We start from the raw sequence: 20,955 nt of genomic DNA, 5'->3' as shown, positions 1-20,955 counted from the left end.
GACTCATTACTGAGGGCAGAAACAGACCCCTCATCCCCTTCTGCTGCCCCCATCTGTCTGCAGCTGGGACTCATTACTGAGGGCAGGAACAGACCCCTCATCCCCATCTGCTGCCCCCATCTGTCTGCAGCTGGGACTCATTACTGAGGGCAGGAACAGACCCCTCATAGCACCCTCTGCTGCCCCCATCTGTCTACAGCTGGGACTCATTACTGAGGGCAGGAACTCACCCCTCACAGCGCCCTCTGCTGGCCTCATCTGTCTGCAGCTTGGACTCATTACTGAGTGCAGGAACAGACCCCTCATCCCCCTCTGCTGCCCCCATCTGTCTGCAGCTGGGAATCATTACTGAGGGAAGGAACGGACCCCTCATAGCACCCTCTGCTGCCCCCATCTGTCTACAGCTGGGACTCATTACTGAGGGAAGGAACGGACCCCTCATAGCACCCTCTGCTGCCCCCATCTGTCTACAGGTGGGACTCATTACTGAGGGAAGGAACGGACCCCTCACAGCGCCCTCTGCTGCCCCCATCTGTCTGCAGATGGGACTCATTACTGAGGGAAGGAACGGACCCCTCATAGCTCCCTCTGCTACCCTCATCTGTCTGCAGCTGGGACTCATTACTGAGGGCAGGAACAGACCCCTCATAGCGCCTTCTGCTGCCCCCATCTGTCTGCAGCTGGGACTCATTACTGAGGCCAGGAACTCACCCCTCACAGCGCTCTCTGCTGCCCTCATCTGTCTGCAGCTGGGACTCATTACTGAGGGCAGGAACAGACCCCTCATAGCACCCTCTGCTGCCCCATCTGTCTGCAGCTGGGACTCATTACTGAGGGCAGGAACAGACCCCTCATCCCCCTCTGCTGCCCTCATCTGTCTGCAGCTGGGACTCATTACTGAGGGCAGGAATAGACCCCTCATAGAACCCTCTGCTGCCCTCATCTGTCTGCAGCTGGGACTCATTATTGAGGGCAGGAACAGACCCCTCATCCCCTTCTGCTGCCCTCATCTGTCTGCAGCTGGGACTCATTACTGAGGGCAGGAACTGACCCCTCATAGCTCCCTCTGCTACCCTCATCTGCCAGTCACATTACTGAGGGCAGGAACTGACCCCTCATAGCTCCCTCTGCTACCCTCATCTGCCATTCACATTACTGAGGGCAGGAACTGACCCCTCATAACTCCCTCTGCTACCCTCATCTGCCAGTCACATTACTGAGGGCAGGAACTCACCCCTCACAGCTCCCTCTGCTACCCTCATCTGCATCTGCCAGTCACATTACTAAGGGCAGGAACTCACCCCTCACAGCTCCCACTGCTGCCCCCATCTGTCTGCAGCTGGGACTCATTACTGATTGCAGGAATGGACCCCTCATAGCACCCTCTGCTGCCCCCATCTGTCTGCAGCTGGGACTCATTACTGAGGGCAGGAACTCACCCCTCACAGCGCCCTCTGCTGCCCCCATCTGTCTGCAGCTGGGACTCATTACTGAGGCCAGGAACTCACCCCTCACAGCGCACTCTGCTGCCCTCATCTGTCTGCAGCTGGGACTCATTACTGAGGGCAGGAAAAGACCCCTCATCCCCCTCTGCTGCCCCCATCTGTCTGCAGCTGGGACTCATTACTGAGGGCAGGAACTCACCCCTCACAGCTCCCTCTGCTGCCCCCATCTGTCTGCAGCTGGGACTCATTACTGAGGGCAGGAATGGACCCCTCATAGCACCCTCTGCTTCCCCCATCTGTCTACAGCTGGGACTCATTACTGAGGGCCGGAACTCATCCTCATAGCACCCTCTGCTGCCCCCATCTGTCTACAGCTGGGACTCATTACTGAGGAAAGGAACGGACCCCTCATAGCACCCTCTGCTGCCCCCATCTGTCTGCAGCTGGGACTCATTACTGAGGGCAGGAACTCACCCCTCACAGCGCCCTCTGCTGCCCCCATCTGTCTGCAGCTGGGACTCATTACTGAGGGCAGGAACTCACCCCTCACAGCGCCCTCTGCTGCCCTCATCTGTCTGCAGCTGGGACTCATTACTGAGGGCAAGAACAGACCCCTCATCCACCTCTGCTGCCCCCATCTGTCTGCAGCTGTTACTCATTACTGAGGGCAGGAACCGACCCTTCATCCCCCTCTGCTGCCCCCATCTGTCTGCAGCTGGGACTCATTACTGAGGGCTGGAACAGACCCCTCATCCCCCTCTACTGCCCCCATCTGTCTGCAGCTGGGACTCATTACTGAGGGCAGGAAACGACCCCTCATCCCCCTCTGCTGCCCCCATCTGTCTGCAGCTGGGACTCATTACTGAGGGAAGGAACAGACCCCTCATCCCCCTCTGCTGCCCCCATCTGTCTGCAGCTGGGACTCATTACTGAGGGCAGGAACAGACCCCTCATCCCCCTCTGCTGCCCCCATCTGTCTACAGCTGGGACTCATTACTGAGGGCAGGAACAGACCCCTCACAGCGCCCTCTGCTGCCCTCATCTGTCTGCAGCTGGGACTCATTACTGAGATCAGGAACAGACCCCTCACAGCGCCCTCTGCTGGCCCCATCTGTCTGCACCTGGGACTCATTACTGAGGGCAGGAACAGACCCCTCATAGCACCCTCTGCTGCCCCCATCTGTCTGCAGCTGGGACTCATTACTGAGGGCAGGAACAGACCCCTCATCCCCCTCTGCAGCCCCCATCTGTCTACAGCTGGGACTCATTACTGAGGGAAGGAACAGACCCCTCACAGCGCCCTCTGCTGCCCCCATCTGTCTGCAGCTGGGACTCATTACTGAGGGCAGGAACAGACCCCTCATAGCGCCCTCTGCTTCCCCCATCTGTCTGCAGCTGGGACTCATTACTGAGGGCAGGAACAGACCCCTCATAGCACCCTCTGCTGCCCCCATCTGTCTGCAGCTGGGACTCATTACTGAGGGCAGGAACAGACCCCTCATAGCGCCCTCTGCTGCCCCCATCTGTCTGTAGCTGGGACTCATTACTGAGGGCAGGAACAGACCCCTCATAGCGCCCTCTGCTGCCCCCATCTGTCTGCAGCTGGGACTCATGACTGAGGGCAGGAACTGACCCCTCATAGCACCCTCTGCTGCCCCCATCTGTCTGCAGCTGGGACTCTTTACTGAGGGCAGGAACAGACCCTTCATCCCCCTCTGCTGCCCCCATCTGTCTGCAGCTGGGACTCATTACTGAGGGCAGGAACAGACCCCTCATCCCCCTCTGCTGCCCCCATCTGTCTACAGCTGGGACTCATTACTGAGGGCAGGAACAGACCCCTCACAGCACCCTCTGCTGCCCCCATCTGTCTGCAGCTGGGACTCATTACTGTTGGCAGGAACTGACCCCTCATAGCACCCTCTGCTGCCCCCATCTGTCTGCAGCTGGGACTCATTACTGAGGGCAGGAACGGACCCCTCATAGCACCCTCTGCTGCCCCCATCTGTCTGCAGCTGGGACTCATTACTGAGGGCAGGAACAGACCCCTCATAGCACCCTCTGCTGCCCCCATCTGTCTGCAGCTGGGACACATTACTGAGGGCAGGAGCAGACCCCTCATCCCCCTCTGCTGCCCCCATCTGTCTGCAGCTGGGACTCATTACTGAGGGCAGGAACAGACCCCTCACAGCGCCCTCTGCTGCCCCCATCTGTCTGCAGCTGGGACTCATTACTGAGGGCCGGAACAGACCCCTCATCCCCCTCTGCTGCCCCCATCTGTCTGCAGCTGGGACTCATTATTGAGGGCAGGAACTGACCCCTCACAGCGCCCTCTGCTGCCCCCATCTGTCTGCAGCTGGGACTCATTACTGAGGGCAGGAACTGACCCCTCATAGCACCCTCTGCTGCCCCCATCTGTCTGCAGCTGGGACTCATTACTGAGGGCAGGAACTCACCCCTCACAGCGCTCTCTGCTGCCCCCATCTGTCTGCAGCTGGGACTCATTACTGAGGGCAGGAACAGACCCCTCACAGTGCCCTCTGCTGCCCCCATCTGTCTGCAGCTGGGACTCATTACTGAGGGCAGGAACAGACCCCTCATAGCACCCTCTGCTGCCCCCATCTGTCTGCAGCTGGGACTCATTACTGAGGGCAGGAACTCACCCTCACAGCGCCCTCTGCTGCCCTCATCTGTCTGCAGCTGGGACTCATTACTGAGGGCAGGAACTGACCCCTCACAGCGCCCTCTGCTGCCCCCATCTGTCTGCAGCTGGGACTCATTACTGAGGGCAGGAACTCACCCCTCACAGCGCTCTCTGCTGCCCCCATCTGTCTGCAGCTGGGACTCATTACTGAGGGCAGGAACAGACCCCTCACAGCGCCCTCTGCTGCCCCCATCTGTCTGCAGCTGGGACTCATTACTGAGGGCAGGAACAGACCCCTCATAGCGCCCTCTGCTGCCCCCATCTGTCTGCAGCTGGGACTCATTACTGAGGGCAGGAACTGACCCCTCATAGCACCCTCTGCTGCCCCCATCTGTCTGCAGCTGGGACTCATTACTGAGGGCAGGAACAGACCCCTCATAGCGCCCTCTGCTGCCCCCATCTGTCTGCAGCTGGGACTCATTACTGAGGGCAGGAACAGACCCCTCATAGCACCCTCTGCTGCCGCCATCTGTCTGCAGCTGGGACTCATTACTGAGGGCAGGAACTGACCCCTCATAGCACCCTCTGCTGCCCCCATCTGTCTGCAGCTGGGACTCATTACTGAGGGCAGGAACTGACCCCTCACAGCGCCCTCTGCTGCCCCCATCTGTCTGCAGCTGGGACTCATTACTGAGGGCAGGAACAGACCCCTCATCCACCTCTGCTGCCCCCATCTGTCTGCAGCTGGGACTCTTTACTGAGGGCAGGAACAGACCCCTCATCCCCCTCTGCTGCCCCCATCTGTCTGCAGCTGGGACTCTTTACTGAGGGCAGGAACAGACCCCTCATCCCCCTCTGCTGCCCCCATCTGTCTACAGCTGGGACTCATTACTGAGGGCAGGAACAGACCCCTCACAGCGCCCTCTGCTGCCCTCATCTGTCTGCTGCTGGGACTCATTACTGAGGGCAGGAACAGACCCCTCATCCCCCTCTGCAGCCCCCATCTGTCTGCAGCTGGGACTCATTACTGAGGGCAGGAACAGACCCCTCACAGCGCCCTCTGCTGCCCCCATCTGTCTGCAGCTGGGACTCAATACTGAGGGCTGGAACAGACCCCTCATAGCACCCTCTGCTGCCCCCATCTGCCTGCAGCTGGGACTCATTACTGAGGGCAGGAACAGACCCCTCATAGCACCCTCTGCTGCCCCCATCTGTCTGCAGCTGGGACTCAATACTGAGGGCAGGAACAGACCCCTCATAGCACCCTCTGCAGCCCCCATCTGCCTGCAGCTGGGACTCATTACTGAGGGCAGGAACCGACCCCTCACAGCGCCCTCTGCTGCCCCCATCTGTCTGCAGCTGGGACTCATTACTGAGGGCAGGAACAGACCCCTCATAGCGCCCTCTGCTGCCCCCATCTGTCTGCAGCTGGGACTCATTACTGAGGGCAGGAACAGACCCCTCATAGCACCCTCTGCTGCCGCCATCTGTCTGCAGCTGGGACTCATTACTGAGGGCAGGAACAGACCCCTCATAGCACCCTCTGCTGCCCCCATCTGTCTGCAGCTGGGACTCATTACAGAGGGCAGGAACAGACCCCTCATCCGCCTCTGCTGCCACCATCTGTCTGCAGCTGGGACTCATTACTGAGGGCAGGAACAGACCCCTCATAGCACCCTCTGCTGCCCCCATCTGCCTGCAGCTGGGACTCATTACTGAGGGCAGGAACAGACCCCTCATAGCACCCTCTGCTGCCCCCATCTGTCTGCAGCTGGGACTCATTACTGAGGGCAGGAACCGACCCCTCACAGCGCCCTCTGCTGCCCCCATCTGTCTGCAGCTGGGACTCATTACTGAGGGCAGGAACAGACCCCTCATAGCGCCCTCTGCTGCCCCCATCTGTCTGCAGCTGGGACTCATTACTGAGGGCAGGAACAGACCCCTCATAGCACCCTCTGCTGCCGCCATCTGTCTGCAGCTGGGACTCATTACTGAGGGCAGGAACAGACCCCTCATAGCACCCTCTGCTGCACCCATCTGTCTGCAGCTGGGACTCATTACAGAGGGCAGGAACAGACCCCTCATCCGCCTCTGCTGCCACCATCTGTCTGCAGCTGGGACTCATTACTGAGGGCAGGAACAGACCCCTCATAGCGCCCTCTGCTGCCCCCATCTGTCTGCAGCTGGGACTCATTACTGAGGGCAGGAACAGACCCCTCATAGCACCCTCTGCTGCCGCCATCTGTCTGCAGCTGGGACTCATTACTGAGGGCAGGAACAGACCCCTCATAGCACCCTCTGCTGCCCCCATCTGTCTGCAGCTGGGACTCATTACAGAGGGCAGGAACAGACCCCTCATCCGCCTCTGCTGCCACCATCTGTCTGCAGCTGGGACTCATTACTGAGGGCAGGAACAGACCCCTCATAGCACCCTCTGCTGCCCCCATCTGTCTGCAGCTGGGACTCATTACAGAGGGCAGGAACAGACCCCTCATCCGCCTCTGCTGCCACCATCTGTCTGCAGCTGGGACTCATTACTGAGGGCAGGAACAGACCCCTCATAGCACCCTCTGCTGCCCCCATCTGCCTGCAGCTGGGACTCATTACTGAGGGCAGGAACAGACCCCTCATAGCACCCTCTGCTGCCCCCATCTGTCTGCAGCTGGGACTCATTACTGAGGGCAGGAACCGACCCCTCACAGCGCCCTCTGCTGCCCCCATCTGTCTGCAGCTGGGACTCATTACTGAGGGCAGGAACAGACCCCTCATAGCGCCCTCTGCTGCCCCCATCTGTCTGCAGCTGGGACTCATTACTGAGGGCAGGAACAGACCCCTCATCCGCCTCTGCTGCCACCATCTGTCTGCAGCTGGGACTCATTACTGAGGGCAGGAACAGACCCCTCATAGCGCCCTCTGCTGCCCCCATCTGTCTGCAGCTGGGACTCATTACTGAGGGCAGGAACAGACCCCTCATAGCGCCCTCTGCTGCCCCCATCTGTCTGCAGCTGGGACTCATTACTGAGGGCAGGAACAGACCCCTCATAGCACCCTCTGCTGCCGCCATCTGTCTGCAGCTGGGACTCATTACTGAGGGCAGGAACAGACCCCTCATAGCACCCTCTGCTGCCCCCATCTGTCTGCAGCTGGGACTCATTACAGAGGGCAGGAACAGACCCCTCATCCGCCTCTGCTGCCACCATCTGTCTGCAGCTGGGACTCATTACTGAGGGCAGGAACAGACCCCTCATAGCGCCCTCTGCTGCCCCCATCTGTCTGCAGCTGGGACTCATTACTGAGGGCAGGAACAGACCCCTCATAGCACCCTCTGCTGCCGCCATCTGTCTGCAGCTGGGACTCATTACTGAGGGCAGGAACAGACCCCTCATAGCACCCTCTGCTGCCCCCATCTGTCTGCAGCTGGGACTCATTACAGAGGGCAGGAACAGACCCCTCATCCGCCTCTGCTGCCACCATCTGTCTGCAGCTGGGACTCATTACTGAGGGCAGGAACAGACCCCTCATAGCACCCTCTGCTGCCCCCATCTGTCTGCAGCTGGGACTCATTACAGAGGGCAGGAACAGACCCCTCATCCGCCTCTGCTGCCACCATCTGTCTGCAGCTGGGACTCATTACTGAGGGCAGGAACAGACCCCTCATAGCACCCTCTGCTGCCCCCATCTGCCTGCAGCTGGGACTCATTACTGAGGGCAGGAACAGACCCCTCATAGCACCCTCTGCTGCCCCCATCTGTCTGCAGCTGGGACTCATTACTGAGGGCAGGAACCGACCCCTCACAGCGCCCTCTGCTGCCCCCATCTGTCTGCAGCTGGGACTCATTACTGAGGGCAGGAACAGACCCCTCATAGCGCCCTCTGCTGCCCCCATCTGTCTGCAGCTGGGACTCATTACTGAGGGCAGGAACAGACCCCTCATAGCGCCCTCTGCTGCCCCCATCTGTCTGCAGCTGGGACTCATTACTGAGGGCAGGAACAGACCCCTCATAGCACCCTCTGCTGCCGCCATCTGTCTGCAGCTGGGACTCATTACTGAGGGCAGGAACAGACCCCTCATAGCACCCTCTGCTGCCCCCATCTGTCTGCAGCTGGGACTCATTACAGAGGGCAGGAACAGACCCCTCATCCGCCTCTGCTGCCACCATCTGTCTGCAGCTGGGACTCATTACTGAGGGCAGGAACAGACCCCTCATAGCGCCCTCTGCTGCCCCCATCTGTCTGCAGCTGGGACTCATTACTGAGGGCAGGAACAGACCCCTCATAGCACCCTCTGCTGCCGCCATCTGTCTGCAGCTGGGACTCATTACTGAGGGCAGGAACAGACCCCTCATAGCACCCTCTGCTGCCCCCATCTGTCTGCAGCTGGGACTCATTACAGAGGGCAGGAACAGACCCCTCATCCGCCTCTGCTGCCACCATCTGTCTGCAGCTGGGACTCATTACTGAGGGCAGGAACAGACCCCTCATAGCACCCTCTGCTGCCCCCATCTGTCTGCAGCTGGGACTCATTACAGAGGGCAGGAACAGACCCCTCATCCGCCTCTGCTGCCACCATCTGTCTGCAGCTGGGACTCATTACTGAGGGCAGGAACAGACCCCTCATAGCACCCTCTGCTGCCCCCATCTGTCTGCAGCTGGGACTCATTACTGAGGGCAGGAACAGACCCCTCATAGCACCCTCTGCTGCCCCCATCTGTCTGCAGCTGGGACTCATTACTGAGGGCAGGAACAGACCCCTCATAGCGCCCTCTGCTGCCCCCATCTGTCTGCAGCTGGGACTCATTACTGAGGGCAGGAACAGACCCCTCATAGCGCCCTCTGCTGCCCCCATCTGTCTGCAGCTGGGACTCATTACTGAGGGCAGGAACAGACCCCTCATAGCACCCTCTGCTGCCGCCATCTGTCTGCAGCTGGGACTCATTACTGAGGGCAGGAACAGACCCCTCATAGCGCCCTCTGCTGCCCCCATCTGTCTGCAGCTGGGACTCATTACAGAGGGCAGGAACAGACCCCTCATCCGCCTCTGCTGCCGTCATCTGTCTGCAGCTGGGACTCATTACTGAGGGCAGGAACAGACCCCTCATAGCACCCTCTGCTGCCGCCATCTGTCTGCAGCTGGGACTCATTACTGAGGGCAGGAACAGACCCCTCATAGCACCCTCTGCTGCCCCCATCTGTCTGCAGCTGGGACTCATTACAGAGGGCAGGAACAGACCCCTCATCCGCCTCTGCTGCCACCATCTGTCTGCAGCTGGGACTCATTACTGAGGGCAGGAACAGACCCCTCATAGCGCCCTCTGCTGCCCCCATCTGTCTGCAGCTGGGACTCATTACTGAGGGCAGGAACAGACCCCTCATAGCACCCTCTGCTGCCGCCATCTGTCTGCAGCTGGGACTCATTACTGAGGGCAGGAACAGACCCCTCATAGCACCCTCTGCTGCCCCCATCTGTCTGCAGCTGGGACTCATTACAGAGGGCAGGAACAGACCCCTCATCCGCCTCTGCTGCCACCATCTGTCTGCAGCTGGGACTCATTACTGAGGGCAGGAACAGACCCCTCATAGCACCCTCTGCTGCCCCCATCTGTCTGCAGCTGGGACTCATTACAGAGGGCAGGAACAGACCCCTCATCCGCCTCTGCTGCCACCATCTGTCTGCAGCTGGGACTCATTACTGAGGGCAGGAACAGACCCCTCATAGCACCCTCTGCTGCCCCCATCTGCCTGCAGCTGGGACTCATTACTGAGGGCAGGAACAGACCCCTCATAGCACCCTCTGCTGCCCCCATCTGTCTGCAGCTGGGACTCATTACTGAGGGCAGGAACCGACCCCTCACAGCGCCCTCTGCTGCCCCCATCTGTCTGCAGCTGGGACTCATTACTGAGGGCAGGAACAGACCCCTCATAGCGCCCTCTGCTGCCCCCATCTGTCTGCAGCTGGGACTCATTACTGAGGGCAGGAACAGACCCCTCATCCGCCTCTGCTGCCACCATCTGTCTGCAGCTGGGACTCATTACTGAGGGCAGGAACAGACCCCTCATAGCGCCCTCTGCTGCCCCCATCTGTCTGCAGCTGGGACTCATTACTGAGGGCAGGAACAGACCCCTCATAGCGCCCTCTGCTGCCCCCATCTGTCTGCAGCTGGGACTCATTACTGAGGGCAGGAACAGACCCCTCATAGCACCCTCTGCTGCCGCCATCTGTCTGCAGCTGGGACTCATTACTGAGGGCAGGAACAGACCCCTCATAGCACCCTCTGCTGCCCCCATCTGTCTGCAGCTGGGACTCATTACAGAGGGCAGGAACAGACCCCTCATCCGCCTCTGCTGCCACCATCTGTCTGCAGCTGGGACTCATTACTGAGGGCAGGAACAGACCCCTCATAGCGCCCTCTGCTGCCCCCATCTGTCTGCAGCTGGGACTCATTACTGAGGGCAGGAACAGACCCCTCATAGCACCCTCTGCTGCCGCCATCTGTCTGCAGCTGGGACTCATTACTGAGGGCAGGAACAGACCCCTCATAGCACCCTCTGCTGCCCCCATCTGTCTGCAGCTGGGACTCATTACAGAGGGCAGGAACAGACCCCTCATCCGCCTCTGCTGCCACCATCTGTCTGCAGCTGGGACTCATTACTGAGGGCAGGAACAGACCCCTCATAGCACCCTCTGCTGCCCCCATCTGTCTGCAGCTGGGACTCATTACAGAGGGCAGGAACAGACCCCTCATCCGCCTCTGCTGCCACCATCTGTCTGCAGCTGGGACTCATTACTGAGGGCAGGAACAGACCCCTCATAGCACCCTCTGCTGCCCCCATCTGCCTGCAGCTGGGACTCATTACTGAGGGCAGGAACAGACCCCTCATAGCACCCTCTGCTGCCCCCATCTGTCTGCAGCTGGGACTCATTACTGAGGGCAGGAACCGACCCCTCACAGCGCCCTCTGCTGCCCCCATCTGTCTGCAGCTGGGACTCATTACTGAGGGCAGGAACAGACCCCTCATAGCGCCCTCTGCTGCCCCCATCTGTCTGCAGCTGGGACTCATTACTGAGGGCAGGAACAGACCCCTCATAGCGCCCTCTGCTGCCCCCATCTGTCTGCAGCTGGGACTCATTACTGAGGGCAGGAACAGACCCCTCATAGCACCCTCTGCTGCCGCCATCTGTCTGCAGCTGGGACTCATTACTGAGGGCAGGAACAGACCCCTCATAGCACCCTCTGCTGCCCCCATCTGTCTGCAGCTGGGACTCATTACAGAGGGCAGGAACAGACCCCTCATCCGCCTCTGCTGCCACCATCTGTCTGCAGCTGGGACTCATTACTGAGGGCAGGAACAGACCCCTCATAGCGCCCTCTGCTGCCCCCATCTGTCTGCAGCTGGGACTCATTACTGAGGGCAGGAACAGACCCCTCATAGCACCCTCTGCTGCCGCCATCTGTCTGCAGCTGGGACTCATTACTGAGGGCAGGAACAGACCCCTCATAGCACCCTCTGCTGCCCCCATCTGTCTGCAGCTGGGACTCATTACAGAGGGCAGGAACAGACCCCTCATCCGCCTCTGCTGCCACCATCTGTCTGCAGCTGGGACTCATTACTGAGGGCAGGAACAGACCCCTCATAGCACCCTCTGCTGCCCCCATCTGTCTGCAGCTGGGACTCATTACAGAGGGCAGGAACAGACCCCTCATCCGCCTCTGCTGCCACCATCTGTCTGCAGCTGGGACTCATTACTGAGGGCAGGAACAGACCCCTCATAGCACCCTCTGCTGCCCCCATCTGTCTGCAGCTGGGACTCATTACTGAGGGCAGGAACAGACCCCTCATAGCACCCTCTGCTGCCCCCATCTGTCTGCAGCTGGGACTCATTACTGAGGGCAGGAACAGACCCCTCATAGCGCCCTCTGCTGCCCCCATCTGTCTGCAGCTGGGACTCATTACTGAGGGCAGGAACAGACCCCTCATAGCGCCCTCTGCTGCCCCCATCTGTCTGCAGCTGGGACTCATTACTGAGGGCAGGAACAGACCCCTCATAGCACCCTCTGCTGCCGCCATCTGTCTGCAGCTGGGACTCATTACTGAGGGCAGGAACAGACCCCTCATAGCGCCCTCTGCTGCCCCCATCTGTCTGCAGCTGGGACTCATTACAGAGGGCAGGAACAGACCCCTCATCCGCCTCTGCTGCCGTCATCTGTCTGCAGCTGGGACTCATTACTGAGGGCAGGAACAGACCCCTCATAGCACCCTCTGCTGCCGCCATCTGTCTGCAGCTGGGACTCATTACTGAGGGCAGGAACAGACCCCTCATAGCACCCTCTGCTGCCCCCATCTGTCTGCAGCTGGGACTCATTACAGAGGGCAGGAACAGACCCCTCATCCGCCTCTGCTGCCACCATCTGTCTGCAGCTGGGACTCATTACTGAGGGCAGGAACAGACCCCTCATAGCGCCCTCTGCTGCCCCCATCTGTCTGCAGCTGGGACTCATTACTGAGGGCAGGAACAGACCCCTCATAGCACCCTCTGCTGCCGCCATCTGTCTGCAGCTGGGACTCATTACTGAGGGCAGGAACAGACCCCTCATAGCACCCTCTGCTGCCCCCATCTGTCTGCAGCTGGGACTCATTACAGAGGGCAGGAACAGACCCCTCATCCGCCTCTGCTGCCACCATCTGTCTGCAGCTGGGACTCATTACTGAGGGCAGGAACAGACCCCTCATAGCACCCTCTGCTGCCCCCATCTGTCTGCAGCTGGGACTCATTACAGAGGGCAGGAACAGACCCCTCATCCGCCTCTGCTGCCACCATCTGTCTGCAGCTGGGACTCATTACTGAGGGCAGGAACAGACCCCTCATAGCACCCTCTGCTGCCCCCATCTGCCTGCAGCTGGGACTCATTACTGAGGGCAGGAACAGACCCCTCATAGCACCCTCTGCTGCCCCCATCTGTCTGCAGCTGGGACTCATTACTGAGGGCAGGAACCGACCCCTCACAGCGCCCTCTGCTGCCCCCATCTGTCTGCAGCTGGGACTCATTACTGAGGGCAGGAACAGACCCCTCATAGCGCCCTCTGCTGCCCCCATCTGTCTGCAGCTGGGACTCATTACTGAGGGCAGGAACAGACCCCTCATAGCGCCCTCTGCTGCCCCCATCTGTCTGCAGCTGGGACTCATTACTGAGGGCAGGAACAGACCCCTCATAGCACCCTCTGCTGCCGCCATCTGTCTGCAGCTGGGACTCATTACTGAGGGCAGGAACAGACCCCTCATAGCACCCTCTGCTGCCCCCATCTGTCTGCAGCTGGGACTCATTACAGAGGGCAGGAACAGACCCCTCATCCGCCTCTGCTGCCACCATCTGTCTGCAGCTGGGACTCATTACTGAGGGCAGGAACAGACCCCTCATAGCGCCCTCTGCTGCCCCCATCTGTCTGCAGCTGGGACTCATTACTGAGGGCAGGAACAGACCCCTCATAGCACCCTCTGCTGCCGCCATCTGTCTGCAGCTGGGACTCATTACTGAGGGCAGGAACAGACCCCTCATAGCACCCTCTGCTGCCCCCATCTGTCTGCAGCTGGGACTCATTACAGAGGGCAGGAACAGACCCCTCATCCGCCTCTGCTGCCACCATCTGTCTGCAGCTGGGACTCATTACTGAGGGCAGGAACAGACCCCTCATAGCACCCTCTGCTGCCCCCATCTGTCTGCAGCTGGGACTCATTACAGAGGGCAGGAACAGACCCCTCATCCGCCTCTGCTGCCACCATCTGTCTGCAGCTGGGACTCATTACTGAGGGCAGGAACAGACCCCTCATAGCACCCTCTGCTGCCCCCATCTGTCTGCAGCTGGGACTCATTACTGAGGGCAGGAACAGACCCCTCATAGCGCCCTCTGCTGCCCCCATCTGTCTGCAGCTGGGACTCATTACTGAGGGCAGGAACAGACCCCTCATAGCGCCCTCTGCTGCCCCCATCTGTCTGCAGCTGGGACTCATTACTGAGGGCAGGAACAGACCCCTCATAGCACCCTCTGCTGCCGCCATCTGTCTGCAGCTGGGACTCATTACTGAGGGCAGGAACAGACCCCTCATAGCGCCCTCTGCTGCCCCCATCTGTCTGCAGCTGGGACTCATTACAGAGGGCAGGAACAGACCCCTCATCCGCCTCTGCTGCCACCATCTGTCTGCAGCTGGGACTCATTACAGAGGGCAGGAACAGACCCCTCATCCGCCTCTGCTGCCCTCATCTGTCTGCAGCTGGGACTCATTACTGAGGGCAGGAACAGACCCCTCATAGCGCCCTCTGCTGCCCCCATCTGTCTGCAGCTGGGACTCATTACTGAGGGCAGGAACTTCATCTGACTGATCGGTAACTCGGAGACTACACCTCCCAGAGGACACTGCGCCTCCGCCCCGCCCACACGCTGAATGGCAGCCACCTATCTGTCCATTCAGCGGTCCATAATAGCTCCGCCCACACCGTGACTGACACGTGTCTATCCAATCAACGTCCGAAATCAGCCCCGCCCACACCATGACAGAGTAGTAGCTGCTTTCCAATCAGGAACCGCCTCCAACATAAATAACAGATGCACTTCCTGGAGCAATGCTGCGGGCTGGAGGCTGCAGAGTCCCCGGTGAGTGATCCAGCGATGGGGCCGTGTGTACAGATAGAGGGGAGATGAGGGGGGGGGCTGTGTGTGTACAGATAGAGGGGAGATGAGGGGGGGGCTGTGTGTGTACAGATAGAGGGGAGATGAGGGGGGGGGCTGTGTGTACAGATAGAGGGGAGATGAGGGGGGGGCTGTGTGTGTACAGATAGAGGGGAGATGAGGGGGGGGCTGTGTGTGTACAGATAGAGGGGAGATGAGGGGGGGGCTGTGTGTGTACAGATAGAGGGGAGATGAGGGGGGGCTGTGTGTGTACAGATAGAGGGGAGATGAGGGGGGGGCTGTGTGTGTACAGATAGAGGGGAGATGAGGGGGGGGCTGTGTGTGTACAGATAGAGGGGAGATGAGGGGGGGGGCTGTGTGTGTACAGATAGAGGGGAGATGAGGGGGGGGGCTGTGTGTGTACAGATAGAGGGGAGATGAGGGGGGGCTGTGTGTGTACAGATAGAGGGGAGATGAGGGGGGGGGCTGTGTGTGTACAGATAGAGGGGAGATGAGGGGGGGGCTGTGTGTGTACAGATAGAGGGGAGATGAGGGGGGGGGCTGTGTGTGTACAGATAGAGGGGAGATGAGGGGGGGGCTGTGTGTGTACAGATAGAGGGGAGATGAGGGGGGGGGCTGTGTGTGTACAGATAGAGGGGAGATGAGGGGGGGGCTGTGTGTGTACAGATAGAGGGGAGATGAGGGGGGGGGCTGTGTGTGTACAGATAGAGGGGAGATGAGGGGGGGGCTGTGTGTGTACAGATAGAGGGGAGATGAGGGGGGGGCTGTGTGTGTACAGATAGAGGGGAGATGAGGGGGGGGCTGTGTGTGTACAGATAGAGGGGAGATGAGGGGGGGGCTGTGTGTGTACAGATAGAGGGGAGATGAGGGGGGGGCTGTGTGTGTACAGATAGAGGGGAGATGAGGGGGGGGCTGTGTGTGTACAGAGAGGGGAGATGAGGGGGGGGCTGCGTGTGTGTACAGAGAGGGGGGAGAGATGGAGGGGGCTGCGTGTGTGTACAGAGAGGGGGGGGAGATGGGGGGGCTGCGTGTGTGTACAGATAGAGGGGAGATGAGGGGGGGCTGTGTGTGTACAGATAATGAGCAGCCCTCCTGTAACATCCTGTGTACCCCCCACCCCCATTGCCATATCCCTTAGTGATAGTGGTGAGTGCACTTTGCACTAGTAGCAGAGGTGGTGTCATGTGACCTGTGTGGTGCTGTCATGTGATGTTCCCAGCCCCATAGAGGCTCTGTGCATGTCCCCCCCTCCCCTCCCCTCATTATACCCCTGGCTGGTGCTAGTAGCTCTGATAGAGGGGAGATGAGGGGGGGGCTGTGTGTGTACAGATAGAGGGGAGATGAGGGGGGGGGCTGTGTGTGTACAGATAGAGGGGAGATGAGGGGGGGCTGTGTGTGTACAGATAGAGGGGAGATGAGGGGGGGGCTGTGTGTGTACAGATAGAGGGGAGATGAGGGGGGGGCTGTGTGTGTACAGAGAGGGGGGAGAGATGGAGGGGGCTGCGTGTGTGTACAGAGAGGGGGGAGAGATGGAGGGGGCTGCGTGTGTGTACAGAGAGAGGGGAGAGAGATGGAGGGGGCTGCGTGTGTGTACAGAGAGAGGGGAGAGAGATGGAGGGGGCTGCGTGTGTGTACAGAGAGAGGGGAGAGAGATGGAGGGGGCTGCGTGTGTGTACAGAGAGAGGGGAGAGAGATGGAGGGGGCTGCGTGTGTGTACAGAGAGAGGGGAGAGAGATGGGGGGCTGTGTGTGTACAGAGAGAGGGGAGATGAGGGGGGGGCTGTGTGTGTACAGAGAGGGGAGAGAGATGGGGGGGCTGTGTGTGTACAGAGAGAGGGGAGATGAGGGGGGGGCTGTGTGTGTACAGAGAGAGGGGAGATGAGGGGGGGGCTGTGTGTGTACAGAGAGAGGGGAGATGAGGGGGGGGCTGTGTGTGTACAGAGAGAGGGGAGATGAGGGGGGGGCTGTGTGTGTACAGAGAGAGGGGAGATGAGGGGGGGGCTGTGTGTGTACAGAGAGGGGAGATGAGGGGGGGGCTGCGTGTGTGTACAGAGAGGGGGGAGAGATGGAGGGGGCTGCGTGTGTGTACAGAGAGGGGGGGGAGATGGGGGGGCTGCGTGTGTGTACAGATAGAGGGGAGATGAGGGGGGGTTGTGTGTGTACAGATAATGAGCAGCCCTCCTGTAACATCCTGTGTACCCCCCACCCCCATTGCCATATCCCTTAGTGATAGTGGTGAGTGCACTTTGCACTAGTAGCAGAGGTGGTGTCATGTGACCTGTGTGGTGCTGTCATGTGATGTTCCCAGCCCCATAGAGGCTCTGTGCATGTCCCCCCCTCCCCTCCCCTCATTATACCCCTGGCTGGTGCTAGTAGCTCTGTGTATGCCCCCTCCCCTCATTATACCCCTGGCTGGTGCTAGTAGCTCTGTGTAAGCCCCCCTCCCCTCATTACACCCCTGGCTGGTGCTAGTAGCTCTGTGTATGCCCCCTCCCCTCATTATACCCCTGGCTGGTGTTAGTATCTCTGTGTATGACCCCCTCCCCTCATTATACCCCTGGCTGGTGCTAGTAGCTCTGTGTATGCCCCCTCCCCTCATTATACCCCTGGCTGGTGCTAGTAGCTCTGTGTATGACCCCCTCCCCTCATTATACCCCTGGCTGGTGCTAGTAGCTCTGTGTATGCCCCCTCCCCTCATTATACCCCTGGCTGGTGCTAGTAGCTCTGTGTATGCCCCCTCCCCTCATTATACCCCTGGCTGGTGCTAGTAGCTCTGTGTATGCCCCTCCCCTCCCCTCATTACACCCCTGGCTGGTGCTACTAGTAGTTTCCCTTCTCCGCAGTCACAGGAGCCGGTAACTATGACCTATGTGACCTATACTACACTGTGTTTTAGCTGCTGCTGTACCTGGTATCTGTGGTGACGTTACAAAAAAATGGGCTTTTAGGGAGGTGTCACTTATTGGGAACACTATGCAGGGTAACCTGATGGGACCTCACCTGTGCTACACTGTTATTAATAACTAGCTGGTGCTGGCAGCTTTGCCCACAGTGAATTAGATTCTACCAACATTGTGTTTAGTTGAGGTGATGTAGTTGTATCGCTTTACATAGGGTCCCGGTCGCAGGTTTGGCCACGTGACCAGCAGCGCTATATAATACAGAGCAAATACCCAAACAGCCTGCGCTCTAGGTATCCACACTAAGGTGCACTATATGTGTGTGTTTATATTATATGAGTGGTCCACAGGGCGCTGTCCTAGTATATAGTTAAGTGGTTTCTATATACGGAGATATAGCCAAATACATCCCTCTCAGAGAAAAGAGAAAAAACATAGCCTGTGGATTAATCCAATGTATATGTGAATATTGTAATGCACCTTATACACACACAGCCTGCAGCTCATTCTATACACCTTATACACACACAGCCTGCAGCTCATTCTATACACCTTATACACACACACAGCCTGCAGCTTATTCTATACACCTTATACACACACAGCCTGCAGCTCATTCTATACACCTTATATACACACAGCCTGCAGCTCATTCTATACACCTTATACACACACACAGCCTGCAGCTCATTCTATACACCTTATACACACACAGCCTGCAGCTCATTCTATACACCTTATACACACACAGCCTGCAGCTCATTCTATACACCTTATACACACACACACAGCCTGCAGCTCATTCTATACACCTTATACACACATAGCCTGCAGCTCATTCTATACACCTTATACACACATAGCCTGCAGCTCATTCTATACACCTTATACACACACAGCCTGCAGCTCATTCTATACACCTTATACACACACACAGCCTGCAGCTCATTCTATACACCTTATACACACACACAGCCTGCAGCTCATTCTATACACCTTATACACACACACACAGCCTGCAGCTCATTCTATACACCTTATACACACACAGCCTGCAGCTCATTCTATACACCTTATACACACACAGCCTGCAGCTCATTCTATACACCTTATACACACACACACAGCCTGCAGCTCATTCTATACACCTTATACACACAGCCTGCAGCTCATTCTATACACCTTATACACACATAGCCTGCAGCTCATTCTATACACCTTATACACACACAGCCTGCAGCTCATTCTATACACCTTATACACACACACAGCCTGCAGCTCATTCTATACACCTTATACACACACAGCCTGCAGCTCATTCTATACACCTTATACACACACACACACACAGCCTGCAGCTCATTCTATACACCTTATACACACAGCCAGCCTGCAGCTCATTCTATACACCTTATACACACACAGCCTGCAGCTCATTCTATACACCTTATACACACACAGCCTGCAGCTCATTCTATACACCTTATACACACACAGCCTGCAGCTCATTCTATACACCTTATACACACACACAGCCTGCAGCTCATTCTATACACCTTATACACACACAGCCTGCAGCTCATTCTATACACCTTATACACACACAGCCTGCAGCTCATTCTATACACCTTATACACACACAGCCTGCAGCTCATTCTATACACCTTATACACACACACACAGCCTGCAGCTCATTCTATACACCTTATACACACAGCCTGCAGCTCATTCTATACACCTTATACACACATAGCCTGCAGCTCATTCTATACACCTTATACACACACAGCCTGCAGCTCATTCTATACACCTTATACACACACACAGCCTGCAGCTCATTCTATACACCTTATACACACACAGCCTGCAGCTCATTCTATACACCTTATACACACACACACACACACACAGCCTGCAGCTCATTCTATACACCTTATACACACAGCCAGCCTGCAGCTCATTCTATACACCTTATACACACACAGCCTGCAGCTCATTCTATACACCTTATACACACACAGCCTGCAGCTCATTCTATACACCTTATACACACACAGCCTGCAGCTCATTCTATACACCTTATACACACACACAGCCTGCAGCTCATTCTATACACCTTATACACACACACAGCCTGCAGCTCATTCTATACACCTTATACACACATAGCCTGCAGCTCATTCTATACACCTTATACACACATAGCCTGCAGCTCATTCTATACACCTTATACACGCACACACACAGCCTGCAGCTCATTCTATACACCTTATACACACACAGCCTGCAGCTCATTCTATACACCTTATACACACACACACAGCCTGCAGCTCATTCTATACACCTTATACACACAGCCTGCAGCTCATTCTATACACCTTATACACACAGCCTGCAGCTCATTCTATACACCTTATACACACACAGCCTGCAGCTCATTCTATACACCTTATACACACACAGCCTGCAGCTCATTCTATACACCTTATACACACACACAGCCTGCAGCTCATTCTATACACCTTATACACACACAGCCTGCAGCTCATTCTATACACCTTATACACACACACACAGCCTGCAGCTCATTCTATACACCTTATACACACACACACAGCCTGCAGGTCATTCTATATACCTTATACACAGACAGCCTGCAGCTCATTCTATACACCTTATACACAGACAGCCTGCAGCTCATTCTATACACCTTATACACACACACAGCCTGCAGCTCATTCTATACACCTTATACACACACACAGCCTGCAGCTCATTCTATACACCTTATACACACACACAGCCTGCAGCTCATTCTATACACCTTATACACACATAGCCTGCAGCTCATTCTATACACCTTATACACACATAGCCTGCAGCTCATTCTATACACTTTATACACGCACACACACAGCCTGCAGCTCATTCTATACACCTTATACACACACAGCCTGCAGCTCATTCTATACACCTTATACACACACAGCCTGCAGCTCATTCTATACACCTTATACACACACACAGCTTGCAGCTCATTCTATACACCTTATACACACACAGCCTGCAGCTCATTCTATACACCTTATAAACACACATAGCCTGCAGCTCATTCTATACACCTTATACACACACACAGCCTGCAGCTCATTCTATACACCTTATACACACACACAGCCTGCAGCTCATTCTATACACCTTATACACACACAGCCTGCAGCTCATTCTATACACCTTATACACACACAGCCTGCAGCTCATTCTATACACCTTATACACACACACAG

The 20,955-nt window shown here is 57.3% G+C and overlaps 1 protein-coding gene across 1 annotated transcript in view; it reads left to right on the top strand.

Moving 5' to 3' along the window:
• Positions 1-14,667: 14,667 nt before the first annotated feature.
• Positions 14,668-20,955, top strand: part of MYORG (myogenesis regulating glycosidase) — a 145,902-nt gene continuing 139,614 nt past the window's right edge. Inside the window, exon 1 of the mRNA XM_088456836.1 lies at positions 14,668-14,733. The gene's annotated coding sequence lies outside the window, so the exon portion shown is untranslated. The remainder of the gene's footprint in view (positions 14,734-20,955) is intronic.

This window comes from Taudactylus pleione, unplaced genomic scaffold, assembly GCF_031769625.1.
Source record: "Taudactylus pleione unplaced genomic scaffold, aTauple2 ptg000722l, whole genome shotgun sequence".
NCBI lineage: Eukaryota > Metazoa > Chordata > Amphibia > Anura > Myobatrachidae > Taudactylus > Taudactylus pleione.
This window is presented reverse-complemented; position numbering and strand designations above follow the sequence as displayed.